Source organism: Aquarana catesbeiana, linkage group LG04, assembly GCF_042186555.1.
Source record: "Aquarana catesbeiana isolate 2022-GZ linkage group LG04, ASM4218655v1, whole genome shotgun sequence".
Lineage (NCBI taxonomy): Eukaryota > Metazoa > Chordata > Amphibia > Anura > Ranidae > Aquarana > Aquarana catesbeiana.
The window spans coordinates 429,478,808-429,501,340 of record NC_133327.1 but is presented as its reverse complement, the minus strand read 5'-3'; positions in this window follow the sequence as shown (position 1 = coordinate 429,501,340).

The window sequence follows — 22,533 nt, the reverse complement described above, 5'->3', positions numbered from 1 at the left end:
TGCAACAGTCATGAGCTGAAAATTGTGTGTGATTAATGACCAAAAAACTAAAACTATGTCCCTTTTTCATACACAGGAAAGCCTCAGCCAGGAGGAGGCTCTGGAAAGTGGCAGCCAGGAGGTGGCGGGGGTAAGTGGCAGCCAGGAGGTGGCCGGGCCCAGTAGCCTGACCAAATCCCAGGTCCCTCCCCTCCACCTTCAAAATAAAAGGCCCAGGAAGGGGAAGAACCTGGAGGAGGCAGCACTTGGGCTATTTCGGCAGGCTACTGCGGCCCTCAGAACCCCCCAATCTGCAAGAGGACTATGCCTGCATGGCAGCCTGCAAAATGCAGGAAATGGAGGAGGGCCAATGCCTCTTCTGTGAGGAAGTTATCTTACAAGCCCTAAATAAGGGGTTGAGGGGCAAACTCACAAGCCAAAGCCAAGCTTGTGAGTTCGACCATCGTAATCCTCCTCCTCCACCTCCTGCCACAATTCCAACACCAGAGCCACAGCCTGAAAGTAAGCCTGGAAGGAAGTGTGAAAGGAAGACAAGAGAGTGATGGCCTGGGTTCAGTCTGGTCTGACAAAAGATGCAGGCTGTGGTAAGACCACAGCCTGGGGACATATATGTCATCTGCTGATGTTCCTGATCTCTTGGAGTCCTGGACCGGATTGTGCTCACTATTATATGAACTCCTCATGCTACCAATTTCGGCTGTAAATTGATGTGTGCCCTGGGGTACAAAGGGTTCGCCAATTTCACCAGTTTATCCAGCGCTGCCTTCCTCTTTATTTGGTTATAACCCATAATAAATGGCTATTTTTTTCACAAATACTTGCCTATGTGTTTTCTTCAAAAACGAAAGTTTGTTTGTGAGAAGGCAGGTATATTTCAAAAATACAATGTCAAATTAACAAGGGACACCAACACCAAACAACCTCCTTTAGGTTAAAAAATACAAGTTAATAATGGTGTTGTGGTAACTTGACACACAAAACGACAAAAAATATTATGGAGATCAGTAGAAAAAAAATATAGAAAAAAAAATGGAGATCTTCATAAAAAAATCATTAAAAAATGATCACTATAAAAATAAATTCAAAACATTATTATGGAGATCTGACGGAAAAAATAACAAATATTATTCATGAGATCACAAGAAATAATAAAGAAATCAGTTTGTGAGAACTCTGTGTGAATATCAGCAGCAAAACAACTTCATAATTCTAGCATTATAAAGAAGAAGAGAATGCACTGCATTAAAAGATTAAAAGCGTGACATGATGTGCTGTCTCCATTACGAACGCTAATTTTACCAGACCGAGCGCTTCCGTCTCATGCTTAATTCAGAGCATGCGTGGAATTTTGTGCGTCAGAATTGTGTACACACAATTGGAATTTACGACAACGGATTTTGTTGTCGGAAAATTTGAGAACCAGCTCTCAAATTTTTGTTGTCGGAAATTCCGACAAAAAATTTCCGATGGAGCCTACACACGGTCGGAATTTCTGACAACAAGCTCACATCGAACATTTCCCGTCAGAAATTCCGACCATGTGTACGTGGCATAACACTTATATGCATAAATGGTTTCATATTCTCCATGGCCCATTACCCTCTGTTGGGATACGATTTGGTCCTCCCCTATACCAATGTTTTGGTATAGGACGCCAGAAGTATTACATCACCATGATCCTTCACTTTCTCACTTTTGTTGGTTCTCCTTACTATATTTTTTGGCAATGTACAATAATTGCAACCCTTTGGCACTCTGTAATGTCTCTTCTTCAACAGTTATTTGATGTGTCCTTCCCACTAGACCCGATACATTTACTTTTAGGTCTTCCCTTCCCGGATTTTAAAAAACCTGTGAAAAAGTTAATCTCTTACATATTGTTAGCAGCAAAGGATTATCCTAACTTGAATTTGAGTTTGAATTGGTTGCCCCCTGTTCCCCCCTCTATTACGCAGCTCCTGAATATTGTAACTGATATTTGTAGAATGGAATACCTAACTGCTTTAGTAAATGATGCTCTGTCAACATTTAACAAAGTGTGGGATGCCTGGGATCAGTCTGAATATGGCTCACCCCTTGCACAATGATTGTGACCTTCCCTAGTAGTCTATTCCCACAATGGCACCTTTGTCCTTAAATCCTTATAGTAGTCTTGATGGCCCTCTGATGTATTTTTTAGAAATTGTGGTAATTCATTTATTCTACTAGTTCCTTACGTTTCTTTCAACTTACTTCTGTTTTATATGTACACACCAGTCTCTCTGAGGCTTGAATTTTTGCTTTACCAACGTATGCAATATTTTATTGTATTTGTTTGTGACAGTTGAGCCTCCTTTGTACTCTGGCCCTTTAATCATTTACCATTTATTAACTTAAGAAATTATTAAAGAAACATACATACTAATATTCCTGCTGCAGCATCAGCCTGATGCTGCAGCTGTCCCTCACCAACTCTAAAGGCCCGTACACACGATCTGCCTTTTTGACAACAAACATGCAAATTAGTTGTTTTGGAGCAACATCCGACCGTGTGTACGCTCCATCAGACAAACTTTTTCTGTTTCCATCGGACTTTTGTTGGCTGTGCGAACAGACAAACTTTCCGGCAACAAAAGTCCGATGGAGCAAAGTCCGATCTTGTGTACACAAAAGCATCAGACTCTTGTACAAAATACAGTACGCGGCCGCAAGAATGTTTCCAGCGCGAACCCATCGCACTGGTTCTCGGCGACAGGGTACTCTACATCTCGCCCTGGCTGTAATAGGAAAAACACATTTTCCTATTGCGGCGACCGCGAGAGGGAATTCCCCTCTGGGGCATACCAGGCCCTTACATCTGGTATGCATTTTAAGGAGAACCCCCTATGCCGAAAAAATGGTGTGGGGGTCCCCCCAAGATCCATACTAGACCCTTATCCAAGCACGCAGCCTGGCCGGTCAGGAAAGGGGGTGGGGACGAGCGAGCGCCACCCCCCTCCTGAGCCGTACCAGGCCGCATGCCCTCAACATGGGGGTTGGGTGCTTTGGGGGAGGGGGCGCCCTGTGGTCCCCCCACCCCAAAGCACCTTGTCCCCATGTTGATGAGGACAAGGGCCTCTTCCCGACAACCCTGGCCGTTGGTTGTTGGGGTCTGTGGGCAGGGGGCTTATCGGAATCCGGGAGCCCCCTTTAGTAAGGGGGCCCCCAGATTCTGGCCCCCCACCCTTTGTGAATGAGTATGGGGTACATCGTACCCCTACCCATTCACCAAGGGAAAAAAGTGTCAGTATAAAAACACAGTACACAGGTTTTTAAAGTAATTTATTAGGCAGCTCTGGGGGTCTTCTTCCGACTTCGGGGGTCTTCTGCCGACTTCAGGGGTCTCTCAGGTCTCTTCTCCCTCTCTCCGGTGTCGTCTCCGCGTTCTCTGGTTCTTCTCCGGTGCCTTCTGCTGGGCTCCTCCGCTATCTTCTGCTCTTTTGCCGCTCTTTTTCTAGCGGAGGAGCCAGTCTTCAGAGATGTCTTCTTCCCTCTTCTCTTCCAGAGATGTTGACACAACACTCTCTCCAGCTGGAATGCTCTCTGAGCGCGCTGCTGTGACTTATATAGGCGGTGACCCCACCCCCCTATGTCATCACAGTCCTGGGGCATGCTGGGACTGTGAGGTTATAAGGGGGCATAGTCATGTCATCCAATGACCACGCCCCATTATGAGATCACAGTCCCAGCATGCCCCAGGACTGTGGCCTCATAAGGGGGTGGGGTCACCACCTATAAAAGTCCATTGCGGAGGGCTCAGAGAGCATTTCAGCTGGAGAGAGCGTCGTGTCAACGTCTCTGGAAGAGAAGAGGGAAGAAGACGATCCAGAAGTCCGGGCCACCGCTAGCAAAAGAGCGGCAGAAGATAGCGGAGGAGCCGGCAGAAGATCTGGACACCGGGAGAAGACCCCCCGGAGTCAGAAGAAGACCCCCGGAGCTGCCTAATAAATTACTTTAAAAACCTGTGTACTATGTTTTTTTTTACACTTTTTTCCCTAGGTGAATGGGTAGGGGTACGATGTACCCCTTACTCATTCACAAAGGGTGGGGGGCTGGGATCTGGGGGCCCCCTTATTAAAGAAGAAGATGAAGAGAAGAAGATGAAGAGAAGAGCGGGAGCCTGCCCATCATGGATGTGGAGCGGCCCGAAGAGAAGAAGGGAAGAAGACGCCAACGCCGAGAAGGAGATGCCGGATGAGAACACCGGAGGAAGAACCAGAAGAACCAGAAAAAGAAGAAGATGGAGGAAGAAACCGAAGGAAGATAGAAGATAGAAGAAAGAAGAAGCATTTAAATAAAGGAATTGTCAAAAACTGTCTCTTGTCATTTTTAACATTTTTGACAGTTTTTTTGTGAAATGGTAGGGGTACTTTTGTACCCCCTTACCATTTCACACAGGGGGGAGGGCCGGGATCTGGGGGTCCCCTTGTTAAAGGGGGCTTCCAGATTCCGATAAGACCCCCACAACCACCGGCCAAGGTTGTGGGGATGGGGCCCTTGTCCTCATCAACATGGGGACAAGGTGTTTTGGGGGCTACCCCAAAGCACCCTCCCAATGTTAAGGGCATGTGGCCTGGTACGGTTCAGGAGGGGGGGCACTCTCTCTTCCCCCCCTCTTTTCCTGTGGCCTGCCAGGTTGCGTGCTCGGATAAGGGTCTGGCATGGATTTTTGGGGGGACCCCACGCCGTTTTTTTTTTATTTTGGCACAGGGTTCCCCTTAAAATCCATACCAGACCTGAAGGGTCTGGTATAGATTTTGAGGGGGACCCCACGTCATTTTTTTTATTTTGGCCGGGGTTCCCCTTAATATCCATACCAGACCTGAAGGGCCTGGTATGGAATTTAGGGGGACCCCCACGTCATTTTTTTTTTAAATTTTGGTTCGGGGTTCCCCTGTGGGGAATTCCCATGCCATTTTTTATCAATGAACTTCTATGTGTATTGTCGGACCGGCAATGCATTAATAGCCGCGAGTAGTTTTAAATGACTTTCTTTCCTTTGAAATGTCATTTTGCTGTCAGACTGTTCTAAACACGGGAAACATGCGCCCCTTTACAGGCATACTATAGACACCCCCCAGGTATGAAATTTAAAGGGACATTACACTTTTATTGTTTCACTTTAAGCATTATTAAAATCACTGCTCCCGAAAAAACGGCTGTTTTTAAAACTTTTTTTGCATTGATCCATGTCTCCTGGGGCAGGGCCCAGGTCCCCAAACACTTTTTATGACAATACCATGCACAGGGGCGTAACTAGAAATAGCAGGGCCCCATAGCAAAATGTTGTATGGGGTCCCCCTGAAAACAGCCCCCCCACAGCTGCCCTAGTGTCAATGCAGCATGACCTGTGCCACATATAGCGTGACCTGTGCCCAATGCAGCGTGACCTGTGCCCCATGCAGCGTGACCTGTGCCCCATGCAGCGTGAGCTGTGCCCAATGCAGCGTGACCTGTGCCCAATGCAGCGTGACCTGTGACCAATGCAGCGTGACCTGTGCCCAATACAGCATTGTCTGTGCCCAATACAGCCTGGTCTGCCTGTGCCCCATACAGCCTCACCTGTGCAGAGGAAGAGGCAAGCCACCCGGATCAGCAGAGAGCGGGATTGCCCGCTGTAATAGCTTTCATTTGAATTTCCCGTCTTCCCGGGGCTTATCGTCACATAGCCCCACCTCTTGGCCTGACGCCTTTGATGATGTCACACGTCCCGCATTGGATTGGTGTTGTGTCTATCAAAGGCGCCGGGCCAAGAGGTGGAGCTATGTGATGTGAGCCCCGGGAACACTGGAAGTTCTAATGAAAGCTATTACATCGGGCAATTCAGCTCTCTGCTGATCCGGGTGGCTTGCCTCTTCCTCTGCACAGGTGAGGCTGTATGGGGCACAGGCAGACCAGGCTATATTGGGCAAAGGCAATGCTGTATTGGGCACAGGTCACGCTGCATTGGGCACAGGTCACAGCTTGCCTCTTCCTCTCCTCTCTCTTCCCCTGGCTGGGAGACTGTGCCGGCGGTGCTCTCATCCTCACTGGGCCCCACTTGGCTGCGGGCCCCATAGCGCCCGCATGGGTCACTATGGTGGTAGTTACACCCCTGACCATGCATATAAGCCTTTAAAATTAGCACTTTTGATTTCTCCCATAGACTTTTAAAGGGTGTTCCGCGGCATTCGAATTTGCCGCGAACACCCTAAATTGTTCGCTGTTTGGCGAACTTGTGAACAGCCGATGTTTGAGTTGAACATGAGTTCGACTCAAACTCAAAGCTCATCCCTAATGACATATGTCCCCAGGCTGTGGCACTACACCAGCCTGTGTCTTCTGTCAGACCAGACTGAACCCAGGTCATCACTTTCTTCTCTTCGCTGCACCCTTCCATCCACGCTGCCCTGCAGCCTTCCCTGCACCCTTCCCTGCAGCCTTCCCTGGAGGCTGTGGCTCTGGTGGTGGACTTGTGGCAGGAGGAGGAGGAGGAGGAAGATGGGCTTGCTCATACATGTGGCTGCTCTCAGTTAGCTGGCCCCTCAGCTCCTTCTGAAGGGCCTCAGCAACAATTCCCTCACAGAGGAGTCATTGGCCCTTCTCCAATTCTAGCAACCTGGTGGCTATATAGCAGCCATAGGCCTCTTCAGCGTTGGGGGGGCTTGTGAGGACATTCGTAGCTTCCCTAATAGGGATGAGCTTATGTTCGACTCGAACACCGGCCATTTGACCGTTCGTCGAATTACGAACATTATGGGCCGTTCGCGCCAAATTCGAGTGGCGCGTCACGGCCCATAATTAACTGCGGCATTGCAGTGCATTGCTGGTTGATGATTGGCCAAGCATGCACTATGACCCACATGCTTTGGCCAATCACAGTGCGGTAAGAACGGAGAGCCATAATTGGCCAAAGGCAGGGTGGCTTTGGCCAATTATGCCTCAGGGGATTTAGTACAAGCCCCACACTATATAAGTAGCACACTTCGGCACACGTCGGCCCTGTGTAGTGTGTTCTGGCATTGAGAGAGAGATAGAGAGAGAGAGAGACAGTGTCATTTCATTTGAGTTAGATAGAGCAGGCAAGTGAGTCAGTTAGCTGCAGTCAGTGTATTGTGTATATATATATGCATCCCAGGTGTTGTATATGTATATATATTTATACACTGTATTCAGTTTAGCTAGATCCGTTCCTGTTATTCTCTTCCTAATATACTTACAGGCAGGCAGATGCAGTATTTTCAGTCAGTGTACTGTATCCTGTGCAGTGTGCAACTAAAGCTAACTGCAGACAATTGCTGGTGTTCTCTTTCTATTAATACCTCAGGCAGGCAGCTGCAGTATTTTCAGTCAGTGCACAGTATCCTGTGCAGTGTGCAACTAAAGCTAACTGCAGACAATTGCTGGTGTTCTCTTTCTAATAATACCCCAGACAGGCAGCTGCAGTATTTTCAGTCAGTGTACTGTATCCTGTGCACAGTGTGCAACTAAAGCTAACTGCAGACAATTGCTGGTGCTCTCTTTCTAATAATACCGAAGGCAGGCAGCTGCAGTATTTTCAGTCAGTGTACTGTATCCTGTGCACAGTGTGCAACTAAAGCTAACTGCAGACAATTGCTGGTGTTCTCTTTCTAATAATACCTCAGGCAGGCAGCTGCAGTATTTTCAGTCAGTGTACTGTATCCTGTGCAGTGTGCAACTAAAGCTAACTGCAGACAATTGCTGGTGTTCTCTTTCTAATAATACCTCAGGCAGGCAGCTGCAGTATTTTCAGTCAGTGTACTGTATCCTATGCAGTGTGCAACTAAAGCTAACTGCAGACAATTGCTGGTGTTCTCTTTCTAATAATACCTCAGGCAGGCAGCTGCAGTACTTTCAGTCAGTGTACTGTATCCTGTGTGCAGTGTGCAACTAAATCTAACTGCAGACAATTTCTGCTGTTCTCTTTCTAATAATACATCAGGCAGGAAGCTGCAGTACTTTCAGTCAGTGTACTGTATCCTGTGTGCAGTGTGCAACTAAATCTAAATGCAGACAATTGCTGCTGTTCTCTTTCTAATAATACATCAGGCAGGAAGCTGCAGTATTTTCAGTCAGTGTACTGTATCCTGTGCACAGTGTGCAACTAAAGCTAACTGCAGACATTTGCTGGTGTTCTCTTTCTAATAATACTACAGGCAGGCAGGCGATTCAGCTAGCTGCAGTAGAATTAGTAAATATATACATCCCAGCTTTGTGCAGCTACATCTCACCGCAGGCCATTCCTTGTGTACCTATTCCAATACATCAAAGACAGTAAGTCTGGAAGGCCAACAAGGAGAGGCAGACAGTCACAGGCCAATAAAAGAGGGCAAGTAGGCTCTGTGTCTAGAGGCAACAGTGTTGGTTGTGGACATGGTGCATCCTCATCAGTACATGGCCGTGGGGCATGCTTGTCCTTTTTCTCGGCAGCTGGCCGTGTTGAGCCACAACATGCCGAAGAGTTGGTAGAGTGGATGACCAAACCGTCCTCATCCTCCTCATTAGGGATGAGCTTCGAGTTCGAGTCGAACAGCGAACAATTTGGGGTGTTCGCGGCAAATTTGAATGCCACGGAACACCCTTTAAAAGTCTATGGGAGAAATCAAAAGTGCTCATTTTAAAGGCTTATATTCATGGTATTGTCATAAAAAGTGTTTGGGGACCTGGGTCCTGCCCCAGGGGACATGGATCAATGCAAAAAAAAGTTTTAAAAACGGCTGTTTTTTCGGGAGCAGTGATTTTAATAATGCTTAAAGTGAAACAATAAAAGTGTAATATCCCTTTAAATTTCGTACCTGGGGGGTGTCTATAGTATGTCTGTAAAGGGGCACATGTTTCCTGTGTTTAGAAAAGTCTGACAGCAAAATGACATTTCAAAGGAAAAAAGTCATTTAAAACTGCTTGCGGCTATTAATGCATTGCCGGTCCGACAATACACATAGAAGTTCATTGATAAAAACAGCATGGGAATTCCCCACAGGGGAACCCCGAACCAAAATTAAAAAAAAAAATGACGTGGGGGTCCCCCTAAATTCCATACCAGGCCCTTCAGGTCTGGTATGGATATTAAGGGGAACCCCGGCTAAAATAATAAAAAAAAAATGGCGCGGGGTCCCGCTCAAAATCTATACCAGACTCTTCAGGTCCGGTATGGATTTTAAGGGGAACCCGTGCCAAAATTAAAAAAAAAAAAACGGCGTGGGGTCCCCCCAAAAATCCATACCAGACCCTTATCCGAGCACGCAACCTGGCAGGCCACAGGAAAAGAGGGGGGGCGAGAGAGTGCCCCCCTCCTGAACCGTACCAGGCCACATGCCCTCAACATTGGGAGGGTGCTTTGGGGTAGCCCCCCAAAACACCTTGTCCCCATGTTGATGAGGACAAGGGCCTCATCCCCACAACCCTGGCCGTGGTTGTGGGGGTCTGCGGGCGGGGGGCTTATCGGAATCTGGAAGCCCCCTTTAACAAGGGGACACCCAGATCCCGGCCCTCCCCCCTGTGTGAAATGGTAAGGGGGTACAAAAGTACCCCCACCATTTCACTAAAAAACTGTCAAAAATGTTAAAAATGACAAGAGACAGTTTTTGACAATTCCTTTATTTAAATGCTTCTTCTTTCTTCTTTCTTCTTTCTTCTATCTTCTATCTTCCTTTGGTTTCTTCCTCCATCTTCTTTTTCTTCTGGTTCTTTTGGTTCTTCCTCCGGTGTTCTCGTCCGGCATCTCCTCCGCGGCGTCGGTGTCTTCTTCCCTTCTTCTCCTTGGGCCGCTCTGCATCCATGATGGCATGGAGGGAGGCTCCCGCTCTTCTCTTCATCTTGTTCTCTTCATCTTCTTGTCTTCATTTTCTTGTCTTCATCTTCTTTTCGGGCCGCTCTACATGCATGATGGCATGGAGGGAAGCTCCCGCTGTGTGATGCCACAGGGAAGTCCCGTCAAGTCACCATGTGACGTTATTTAAGAACCGTCAGAAGAGGAGAAGCGTCACACAGCGGGAGCCTCCCTCCATGCCATCATGGATGCAGAGCGGCCCGAAAAGAAGATGAAGAGATGAGGTTCCCTTGTTAAAGGGGGCTTCCAGATTGCGATAAGCCCCCCGCCCGCAGACCCCCACAACCACCGGCCAGGGTTGTGGGGATGAGGCCCTTGTCCTCATCAACATGGGGACAAGGTGTTTTGGGGGGCTACCCCAAAGCACCCTTCCAATGTTGAGGGCATGTGGCCTGGTACGGTTCAGGAGGGGGGTGCTCTCTCGTCCCCCCTTCTTTTCCTGCGGCCTGCCAGGTTGCGTGCTCGGATAAGGGTCTGGTATGGATTTTTTTTTTTAATGTTGGCGTGGGGTTCCCCTTAAAATCCATACCAGACCTGAAGGGTCTGGTATAGATTTTGAGGGGGACCCCATGCAATTTTTTTTTTTAAATTTTGGCCGGGGTTCCCCTTAATATCCATACCAGACCTGAAGGGCCTGGTATGGAATTTAGGGGGACCCCCCATGTCATTTTTTTTTTTTTAATTTTGGCCTGGGTTCCCCTTAATATCCATGCCAGACCTGAAGGACCTGGTATGGAATTTAGGGGGACCCCCACGTCATTTTTTTTAAATTTTGGTTCGGGGTTCCCCTGTGGGGAATTCTCATGCTGTTTTTATCAATGAACATCTATGTGTATTGTCGGACCGGCAATGCATTAATAGCTGCGAGTAGTTTTAAATGATTTTTTTTCCTTTGAAATGTCATTTTGCTGTCAGATTGTTCTAAACACGGGAAACATGCGCCCTTTACAGGCATACTATAGACACCCCCAGATACAACATTTAAAGGGATATTACACTTTGATTGTTTCACTTTAAGCATTATTAAAATCACTGCTCACGAAAAAACAGACGTTTTTAAAACTTTTTTTTGCATTGATCCATGTCCCCTGGGGCAGGACCCAGGTCCCAAACGCTTTTTATGACAATAACTTGCATATAAGCCTTTAAAATTAGCACTTTTGATTATTCATGTTCGTGTCCCATAGACTTTTGCGTGTTCGAACAAATTTTTTGCCTGTTCGCATGTTCTGGTGCGAACTAAACAGGGGGGTGTTCAGCTCATCCCTACTCCTCATCCTCTGTCACCCAGGCTACCTTGGCTGCCAATGCAGGTGCCAAAGTTGCCTATTCCTTGGACCCAAGGTCATCATCAGTTACTCCTTCCCTAGCCCCACCGCAAGAGTCCCTCGAACTGTGTCGGGTACATGCTGCAGGAGGATGAGCAGCGTTTTGAAGGCTCCAATGATGGTACCCAGCTTGAGGAAGGCAGTAACGTGAGCCCAGAGAGAGGGGCTGCCCAAGAAGGACAACAAACTGGCAGTCATGTTCCCCCAGCTGCAACATACTGCCAGGTTTGCTCCAGTTACGAGGAGGGAGGGGATGAAGAGCTCACTGACTCTACGTGGGTGCCTGATAGGAGAGAGGAGGAGGAGGAGAGAGGAGGAGGAGGAGGCACATCTCCAATGAGGGCAGCCAACCAACTGCATCACACCGCAGAGCTCTGCAAGTGCAGGGCGCTGGTGACTCCGCGTGTTATTCCAAAAGTTCTTCGGTGTGGGCCTTTTTTGAGATGTGTGCAGCAGATCACACCGTTGCTATTTGCAACATATGTCTGAAGCGTATCAAGCGTGGACTAGACAACAAGCGCTTAGGCACCACATGCTTAATCAGACATATGTCGAGCTCCCATGCAGCCCGTTGGCAGCACTACCTAAAAGACCCACACCAAAGAACAAGGTGGACCTCTCCTTGCTCCTCCTCATCAGCTAGGATCTCCAACCCCACTATACCTTCAGTCCTCTCAGAAACCTGCACTGAGAGGAATGAAGGTGTAGAATTAGGTGTGCCACTGCCAATACTTGCAGGCAATCTGCTATCGGTACACCAACGTCCGATTCTAGCAGGCAGATTTCCCTACCCCAGTTGCTCCACTGGCGAAAGAAGTTCGCTCCCAGCCATCCACATACCCAGCGGTTGAATGCTAGCTTGGCTAAATTGCTAGCACTTCAACTGCTGCCTTTTCAGTTGGTAGACTCTGCCCCCTTCCGTGAGTTTGTGGAATGTGCAGTACCTCAATGGCAGGTTCCCAAACGCCACTTTTTTTCATGGAAGGCGATTCCGGCTCTCTACCAGCATGTGGAAGGCAATGTCCATGCCTCGCTGGACAGGGCAGTCAGTGGTAAGGTGCATATTACCGCTGACTCATGGTCCAGCAGGCATGGACAGGGACATTACCTATCTTTCTCTGTGCACTGGGTGACTCTGCTGGCAGCTGGGAAGGATGCAGGACAGGGTGCAGTAGTGTTGGAGGTTGTTTCACCACCACGCCTCCAAAATTCTACTAGTGGTGATTCTGCCACACCTCTCTCCTCCACCCCCTCCTCTTCTTCTTCCACCATGGCCTCTTCCTGTGCTGATTTGTCCTCGGAACCAGCGGTGCTCCATAGGCGTTCAAAGGGCTACGCAAGCACGCAGGCATAAAGATGCCATGTGGTGCTTGAGCTGGTGTGCTCAAGGAGCCACACTGGGGCAGAGATTCTGTCAGCTCTGCAGGGGCAGGCTCAGAGGTGGTTGACACCATGCCAGCTTAAGGCAGGGATGGTGGTTTGCGACAATGGAACCAACCCCCTCTCCACCCTCCGACAGGTTCAACTGACCCATGTGCCCATTTGGCTCACATCCTTAACTTGGTGGTGCAGCGGTTCTTGGGCAGGTACCCGGGCTTACAGGATGTCCTGAGGCAGTCCAGGAAAGTTATGCATTTCCGCCGGTCATATAATGCTAGTGCTTGGCTGGCTGACCTCCAAAAGGGATTTAACCTGCCCAAGAACCGCCTCATCTGTGACATGCCCATGAGGTGGAACTCAACGTTGGCGATGTTGCAGCAGCTGCACATGTAGCAGAGGGCCATCAATGAGTACCTGTGTGACTATGGCACTAGGACAGGGTCAAGGGAGCTTGTTTTTTTTCCCCACGCCAGTGGGCCATGATCAGGGATGCATGCACTGTCCTGTCACCATTTGAGGAGGCCACGAGGATGGTGAGCAGTGACAGTGCATGCATCAGTGACACTGTCCCTCTTGTCCACCTGTTGGAGCACACGCTGCATGGAATAATGGACAGGGTACTTGAGGCAGAACAGAGGCAGGAAGAGGAGGACTTCCTTACCTCTCAAGGCCCCCTTTATCCAGACAGTGTTCCTGCATGCCCACCGATCACACAGGAAGAGGAGGAGGAGGAGGAGGAGGAGGATTGTGTCAGCATGGAGGTGGGGCCTAGCACTCAGCATCAGCAGCAGTCTTCAAGGGATGATTTATAGTCTGAAGAAACCCATGAACTTGTACGTGGCTGGGAGGAGGTGGCTGTGGATCATGTCATCCTTAGTGACCCAGAGGACTCTAAACCAAATGCCTTAGGAAACCTACAGTGCATGGCCTCCCTGATCCTGCAAAGCCTGTGGAAGGATCCCCGTATTTGTGGTATCAAGGAGAGGGATCATTACTGGCTAGCAACCCTCCTTGATCCATGTTACAAGGGTAAAGTTGCAGACCTTATCTTGCCATCGCAGAGGGAGCAGAGGATGAAACATCCTCGGGAGGCCTGGCAGAAAGGTTTGTGCAACACGTTTCCAGAGCCTGGGAGGTTACAATTTCCTGGTCCTCCTGGACAATGTTTTGCTGAGGTCAGTCACAGATAGAGCGGTGGAGAAGGTGGCCATCTGACCGATGCATTCAGACAATTTTTTAGTCCGCAGCCCCAAGGTCTGATCGGTTCCAGCAACCATCGCCAGCATCTGATTCACATGGTGCAGGAATACCTAGTGGCAAGATTAGACTTGGACACCTTTCCCACCGAAAATCCTCTTGGTTACTGGGTCTTGAGGATGGATCACTGGCCAGAGCTTGCACAGTATGCAATTGAGCTACTGGCCTGTCCTGCATCCAGCATTCTTTCGGAACGCACATTCAGTGCTGCTGGAAGCTTTGTAACTGATCACAGGGTGCGCCTGTCCACTGAATCAGTCGATCGGCTCACCTTCATAAAAATGAATCAGTCTTGGATCACCACCAGCTACCAAGCACCTGATGCTGATGTAACCGAATAATTTTTTTTTAAATGTGAGATCCCTTCAAGACTGCCTATGCTGATGCTGAGTGACTATCCTGTTATGCTGAGTGACAATCCTCTTCCTCCCAATATTCTGCCCCTGTTTAACAGGGGCGTGTAATTACAATTTTTGATGCAATACTTTGCAACAAGGCTCATTCCTGCACTCCAACTAGAGTATCTGTGAGGGGTTGCAGTGTTGTGGCACCAGCACCAGTGCCTAAGGCCCAATTTTCCAATATTCCTGCGCTATCAGATATGGAATTAGCTAAAAGTGGAACAGCTGCACGCACCTATTAGGTATCACTAGGCCTATATAAATGTTGTATAGATGGATGGTGCCGCGCTAATCCTATTTATGTGAGCTTCTAATTAGTAGATTAAGTAAAGAAACCGGCCTGGAGGGCCACTGATATGAAAACCAGTGCTATATCTCACTGTGCAAACTAAATAAAAATGCAAATAAGAATAAATATGTGGATGTGGGCAATAAATAAACAACCTAACTACTTAATAAATATCTACCGTGACTAACCATAAATATAACTGTTCTGATCAAAAAACAGTGAAATAAATAATAGAATTACATAATTGTCAATCACAAATCAGCAAAGTGCATGGTGCCAACACTGTGCAACCTAGATATCTGAATCATAAAGTGACCATATATTGTGAAACAACAAATTTTCCATAAAGTGCAGACGTGCAAACAAATGTAAAAGTAATGTGCAAATGATGACTCCAAAAATGAACGGTAATAAATTGAATGTCCTAATAAGTTAAAAGTAAAAATAAAAAACGAGGGAGAATCACACAGGAAAAACGTCCATAATCTTAGATACAATCTTGTGACATATGGTGCTGGCATGCGCATGTAGCAGTTAAAGTGCCTGGTGATTCAAAATTTCATGCAGCTTCTTGTGTGAATACTCCAGTGAGCAGTGGCCCCTTACCTCACAGGAATGGGGCAACAGCATATGGCCAAACTGGTTCTTTAATTTTTTCACCTAGCGGCTCCTACGTGTTCCTCACCGTCCTGGGATGGAATTCCATTTACAATGAATGGTAAGGTGTTTTTATCCGACGAGCGGCGAGCTCGTAGCTTTCTTTCAGTATATCCAGCCTATCCTGTCCCTACGCGTGACGTCACACCACACGTGACTTCTTCTGAAGAATGTAATTACAATTCTTGATCTAATATTTCACAGCTGGGCCTGTTACTGCACCCACTAAGAGTAGCTGTGAGGCCTTACAGTGTTGTGGCAACACCACCACACCGTCAACCATCAAAGGCCCAATTTTTCTGACCCTGTTCAACAGGGGCATGTAATTACTATTCTTGATCTAACATTTAACAGAAGGGCCCGTTCCTGCACCCACCAAGAGTAACTGTGAGGGCTTACAGTGTTGTGGCAACACCAACACCTAAGGCCCAAATTTCTGCAGAGTATATAGGGCAGGCCCATACTTTCAAACATCCACCTTACAAACAACTCCTACTTGCAAACGGAAGGAGACAACAGGAAGTGAGAGGAAATCTACCCCTAGGAAGGGATATTCTCTACTGTAAGAGTTCCTTGTTTCATTAAAAAAAACAAATTTTCAAAATCCAATTGTCATTGGGACAGAAAGTGAGGTGAAATCTTCTGAACAGGTACACAGACAGCAAAACAAATGTTACAGGGGTGATAATCCTTCCCTATGTTTTCCAAAAAGCTTAAAAATAGATTTTTTTGGCTTGAGCTACACGTCCCTGTCTTGTTTGCACCGCCTGTATACTGCTGTTCAGAGTATATAGGGCCTGGGGGCCCAACGCCTTTCCTTTTTTTTATTTGGGTGCGGGTTCCCCTTAATATCCATACAAGACCCAAAGGGGCTGGTAATGGGCTGGGGTGGGGAGGGGGGGTTTCTCAATGATTTTCATCCATATTGCTGGGATCAGACATGACATTAAAGCCGCAAGCAGTTTTAAATGACTTTTTTTCATTTAGAAATGTCATTTTGAGCAGGGACTGTTCTAAACACGGGAAACACGTGCCACTTTACAGGCATACTATAGACACCCCCCAGGCACGATATTTAAAGGAATATTTCACTTTTATTTTTTTCACTTTAAGCATCATTAAAATCACTGCTCCCAAAAAAACGGTAATTTTTAAAACATTTTTTAATTGATACATGCCCCCTGGGGCAGGACCCGGGTCCCCAAACCCTTTTTAGGACAATAACTTGCATATTGGCCTTTAAAATTTGTACTTTTAATTTCTCATGTTCAAGTCCCATAGACTTTAACGGGGTTCGAAAGTTCGCGCAAACTTCCAGTCCGTTTGAATTTTCTAATGCGAACCGAACCAGGGGGGTGTTTGGCTCATCCCTATTCCCTAATGAGGCGCAGTGATGCCTCCTCTGTCACCGTCCCCTTCCTGGGCCTTTTTGTGTGAAGGCAGAGGGGAGGCACCTGCGATTGGGTGAGGCTCCTGCTGGGCCCGGCCACCTCCTGGATGACACTAGGCCTGACCACCTCCTTGCTGTCACTGGGCCTGGCCTCCTCCTGCCTGCCACTTTCCAGAACTTCCTCCTGGCTGAGCTCATCCTGTGTATAAAAAGGGACATAGTTTTAGTTTTTGGTTCATCAATCACACACAATTTTCAGTTCATGACTTGCAAATTCAATGTTAATACATATAAAAGAGTATCATTCTGACCCCAGCATTTTTTCAAGCTGTTGACAAACATTTTTGGCCACTACTGTCAATTGATATGTATACATCATTTTTTGGATAAAATCTTTATTAGGTAATCAATTATAACATCTAGTTAACATCATTAATATTAGGACACTAAATATATATAAAAATAATATACCTGGCTAGCCACATCTGCTTCTTCCAGGATGGAAGGCCCAGGTTGTTCCTCATCAGCCTCTGCTGGGGTGGAGGGAAGGGTGGAGGGAAGGCTGCAGAGAAGGGTGGAGGGAAGGGTGGTGGGAAGGGTCGAAAGAGATTCCCTGGTTTCAGTCTGGTTGTCAAGAAAATGCAGTTTTTTGAAGTACCACAGCCTGGGTACATACACATCATCTGCTGATGCTCCTGATCTTCCTATGCTATCCCTCCTATATGCGATCCCTCCTATACATGTTCCTCAAGATTCCAATTTTACTTTCCAAAATCTCCATGGTTGCTTCTGGGATCAAAGTCTGCACAAATTCCAGAAGTGTCTCCAGCGTTGCCTTCCTTGCTTGTTTATTGTAATATATACTGTGTTTGACCTCCCACAGATTCCTCAGCTCCCTGTACTTGTCAATAAATTTGCACATAAATCCAGGCTCCTTAAACTTATTATTCATTTTTTCTGTAAGACAATACACAAGACAAAAACACTAATGTTAGCCTAAACTCTCATAATCTTATCCCAATATAGGCCTCAATCTTTAAGCAGTATAGGCCACTGATGTTCCAACATAGTAAAAAAAAATGACCTTCGTTTCGGACGCTCACAACTTCCATTCCTCTTTCCTCCGTCCACATACGGCACATGCGTGTTAGCTTTATATACACTGCTCATGTGTGAAACTCTGCCTGCGTCACCTGCCCCTGACGTTCTTTTTCACAAATATTCCCCGTCCCTTCTCTCTACGCACAGAACGTACGTACGTATGTATGGCACATGCGTGTTAGCTTTATATACACTGCGCCGTGCGTGAAACTCCGCCTGCGTCGCCCGCCCCTGACGTTCTTTTTCACAAATATTCCCCGCCCCTTCTCTCTATGGTGTGCAGTAGGAGCAACATGGCAGAGACACAGCAGGTGTTTGGAAATCATTCCAGTAATGAGGAAAGCCCGAAGCCCGAAACGTCCCGAAGAAGAGATTTAAGGCCTCCAATATGGCCTTTGAAGAGATGGTGGAGATGGTGGACATCTTGCGGAGGAATGATTATGATGGGAAAATGTCAAAAGTTGTGAAGACTCTGCAGCAGAATTTTGGGGTACGCCGCTCCAAAGACCAATTAAGGAAACGCTGGTCCAACATTAAACTGAGGGAGCCGGATCAGTACAGAAGAATAAAGAAAGTGCTTCAAAAAAGTAAGTACTTGTCATGTGTTCCTATTCTAAATATTAACTTGCATGCTGCTCCATGTGCTTTTCTTTACTGTTGTACAGTTTTAAATGGCTTCTTTCATGTTCGTGGAACAGTAATCGTTCATAGGAAACATCGTTCGTAGAAAACTGTTTGAAAATATATACGGTGTATTTAGTTGATACAGGATTTCAACAACATTTTGGTCTTGCTAATTTGTCTTATTAAAAGAAGTTTAGAACATTGTTGTCTAGATGTGTTTGAAACTAGAATGAATAGCAAACTTCATTCAGTGGAATGTAAGGAGAGGACACTCGGCAGCTGTTTACACATCTGGACTCAGGAGAACTAGTGTGGGACACCAGAATACATTTTTTAGGGTAACCCACACAGGTGCTCCAGTGAATACTTGGGGTGTCTCTATCTGTAAAAACTTGGCCAAAAAAGAGATGTGCACCCCACCAGGTGAGTGTCTGACACGCCAGCTTCAGGTAATCTATGTATGCCTGCATATTTCTAAATACATGTATTTTCATCAATTTTAGGTGATGTGCTGGTTGTGGAAGGGGAAGCGGCCGAACCATTTAAAAGCGACAGCACCCAAAGACTCATTGGCCAGATCATGGCCTGGAATGGGGAGATCGAAAGAATGCGCAATCGCCTGCACATCATGCAACAGGAAATTAAGAACGTGATCAATGTTTTGGGGATAATTTAATCCCTTTTTCCCTGAAACGAAATCAATCATGTTCTTCATTTCCTTTTTAGATGATCATAATCTGTGCTTTTAATTTTTTACAATTCTAAAAGCCAAATTTTGAAGATGCACGTGGTGTGTCAACATATGCTATCTGCCATCAGGGGATCTCAATGTACGCATTTTGTGGTGCAACCCCTTCCTCATAACTAGGGATGAGCTTCGAGTTTGAGTCGAACTCATGTTCGACTCGAACATCGGCTGTTCGCAAGTTTGCCGAACAGCGAACAATTTGGGGTGTTCGCGGCAAATTCGAATGCAGCGGAACACCCTTTAAAAGTCTATGGGAGAAATCAAAAGTGCTAATTTTAAAGGCTTATATGCATGGTATTGTCATAAAAAGTGTTTGGGGACCTGGGTCCTGCCCAGGGGGACATGTATCAATGCAAAAAAAAGTTTTAAAAACGGCCGTTTTTTCGGGAGCAGTGATTTTAATAATGCTTAAAGTGAAACAATAAAAGTGTAATATCTCTTTAAATTTCGTACCTGGGGGGTGTCTATAGTATGCCTGTAAAGGGGTGCATTTTTCTCGTGTTTAGAACAGTCTGACAGCAAAATGACATTTCAAAGGAAAAAAAGTCATTTAAAACTACTCGCGGCTATTAATGCATTGCCGGTCCGACAATACACATAGAAGTTCATTGATAAAAACGGCATGGAAATTCCCCACAGGGGAACCCCGAACCAAAATTAAAAAAAAAAAAATGACGTGGGGGTCCCCCTAAACTCCATACCAGGCCCTTCAGGTCTGGTGTGGATATTAAGGGGAACCCCGGCCAAAATTAAAAAAAAAATGATGTGGGGGTCCCCCTAAATTCCATACCAGGCCCTTCAGGTCTGGTATAGATATTGAGGGGAACCCCAGCCAAAATTTAAAAAAAAATGACGTGGGGGTCCCCCTAAATTCCATACCAGGCCCTTCAGGTCTGGTATGGATATTAAGGGGAACCCTGCGCCAAAATTTTTTAAAAAATGACGTGTGGGGTCCCCCCAAAAATCCATACCAGACCCTTATCCGAGCACGCAACCTGGCAGGCCGCAGGAAAAGAGGGGGGCCAAGAGAGCGGCCCCCCCTCCTGAACCGTACCAGGCCACATGCCCTCAACATTGGGAGGGTGCTTTGGGGTAGCCCCCAAAACACCTTGTCCCCATGTTGATGAGGACAAGGGCCTCATCCCCACAACCACCAGGGTTGTGGGGGTCTGCGGGCAGGGGGCTTATCGGAATCTGGAAGCCCCCTTTAACAAGGGCACCCCCAGATCCCGGCCCTCCCCCTGTGTGAAATGGTAAGTACCCCTACCATTTCACTAAAAAACTGTCAAAAATGTTAAAAATGACAAGAGACAGTTTTTGACAATTCCTTTATTTAAATGCTTCTTCTTTCTTCTTTCTTCTTTCTTCCTTCATCTTCTTCTTCTTCTGGTTCTTCTGGTTCTTCTGGTTCTTCCTCCGGTGTTCTCGTCCAGCATCTCCTCCGCGGCGTCTTCTTCCCTTCTTCTCCTGGGGCCGCTCCGCATCCATGGCATGGAGGGAGGCTCCTGCTCTTCTCTTCATCTTCTTCTCTTCTTCATCTTCTTCTCTTCTTCATCTTCTTCTCCGGGCCGCTCCGCATCCATGGTGGCATGGAGGGAGGTTCCCACTGTGTGACGCTTCTCCTCTTCTGACGGTTCTTAAATAACGGGGGGTGGGGCCACCCGTGACCCCGCCCCCCTCTGACGCACGGGGACATGATGGAACTTCCCTGTGGCATTCCCCGTGATGCCACAGGGAAGTCCCGTCATGTCACCGTGCATCAGAGGGGGGCGGGGTCACAGGCCCCCCATTATTTAAGAACCGTCAGAAGAGAAGCGTCACACAGCAGGAGCCTCCCTCCATGCCACCATGAATGCGGAGCGGTCCGGAGAAGAAGATGAAGAAGATGAAGAAAAGAAGAAGAGGAAGAAGAGAGGAAGATGAAGAGAAGAGCGGGAGCCTCCCTCCATGCCATGGATGCGGAGCGGCCCGAGGAGAAGGGAAGAAGACGCCGCAGAGGAGATGCTGAACGAGAACACCGGAGGAAGTACCAGAAGAGCCAGAAGAACCAGAAGAAGAAGAAGATGGAGGAAGAAACCGAAGGAAGATAGAAGCTAGAAGAAAGAAGAAGCATTTAAATAAAGGAATTGTCAAAAACTGTCTCTTGTCATTTTTAACATTTTTGACAGTTTTTTAGTGAAATGGTAGGGGTACTTTTATACCCCCTTACCATTTCACCATTTCACATGGGGGGAGGGCTGGGATCTGGGGGTCCCCTTATTAAAGGGGGCTTCCAGATTCTGATAAGCCCCCCACCCGCAGACCCCCACAACCACCGGCCAGGGTTGTGGGGATGAGGCCCTTGTCCTCATCAACATGGGGACAAGGTGTTTTGGGGGGCTACCCCAAAGCACTCTCCCAATGTTGAGGGCATGTGGCCTGGTACGGTTCAGGAGGGGGGCGTCCCCCCTCTTTTCCTGCGGCCTGCCAGGTTGCCTGCTCGGATAAGGGTCTGGTATGGATTTTTGGGGGGACCCCACACCGTTTTTTTTTATTTTGGCACGGGGTTCCCCTTAAAATCCATACCTTCAGGGTCTGGTATGGAATTTAGGGGGACCCCCACGTCATTTTTTTTTATTTTGGCCGGGGTTCCCCTTAATATCCATACCAGACCTGAAAGGCATGGTATGGAATTTAGGGGGACCCCCACGTCATTTTTTTTTTAAATTTTGGTTCGGGGTTCCCCTGTGGGGAATTCCCATGCCGTTTTTATCAATGAACTTCTATGTGTATTGTCGGACCGGCAATGCAATAATAGCCGCGAGTAGTTTTAAATGACTTTTTTCCTTTGAAATGTCATTTTGCTGTCAGACTTTTCTAAACACGGGAAACATGCGCCCCTTTACAGGCATACTATAGACACGAAAGGTACGAAATTTAAAGGGATATTACACTTTTATTGTTTCACTTTAAGCATTATTAAAATCACTGCTCCCGAATAGGGATGAGCTTCGAGTTCGAGACGAACTCATGTTCGACTCGAACATTGGCTGTTCGCAAGTTCGCCAAACAGCGAACAATTTGGGGTGTTCGCGGCATTCGATGCCGCGGAACACCCTTTAAAAGTCTATGGGAGAAATCAAAAGTGCTAATTTTAAAGGCTTATATGCAAGTTATTGTCATAAAAGGTGTTTGGGGACCCGGGTCCTGCCCCAGGGGACATGGATCAATGCAAAAAAAAGTTTTAAAAACTGACGTTTTTTCAGGAGCAGTGATTTTAATAATGCTTAAAGTCAAACAATAAAAGTGTAATATCCCTTTAAATTTTGTAGGTCTAGTATGGATTTTAAGGGGAACCCCGAGCCAAAAAAAAAAAAAAACGGCGTGGGGTCCCCCCAGAAATCCATACCAGACCCTTATCCGAGCATGCAACCTGGCAGGCCGCAGGAAAAGAGGGGGGATGAGAGTGAACCGTACCAGGCCACATGCCCTCAACATTGGGAGGGTGCTTTGGGGTAGCCCCCCAAAACAC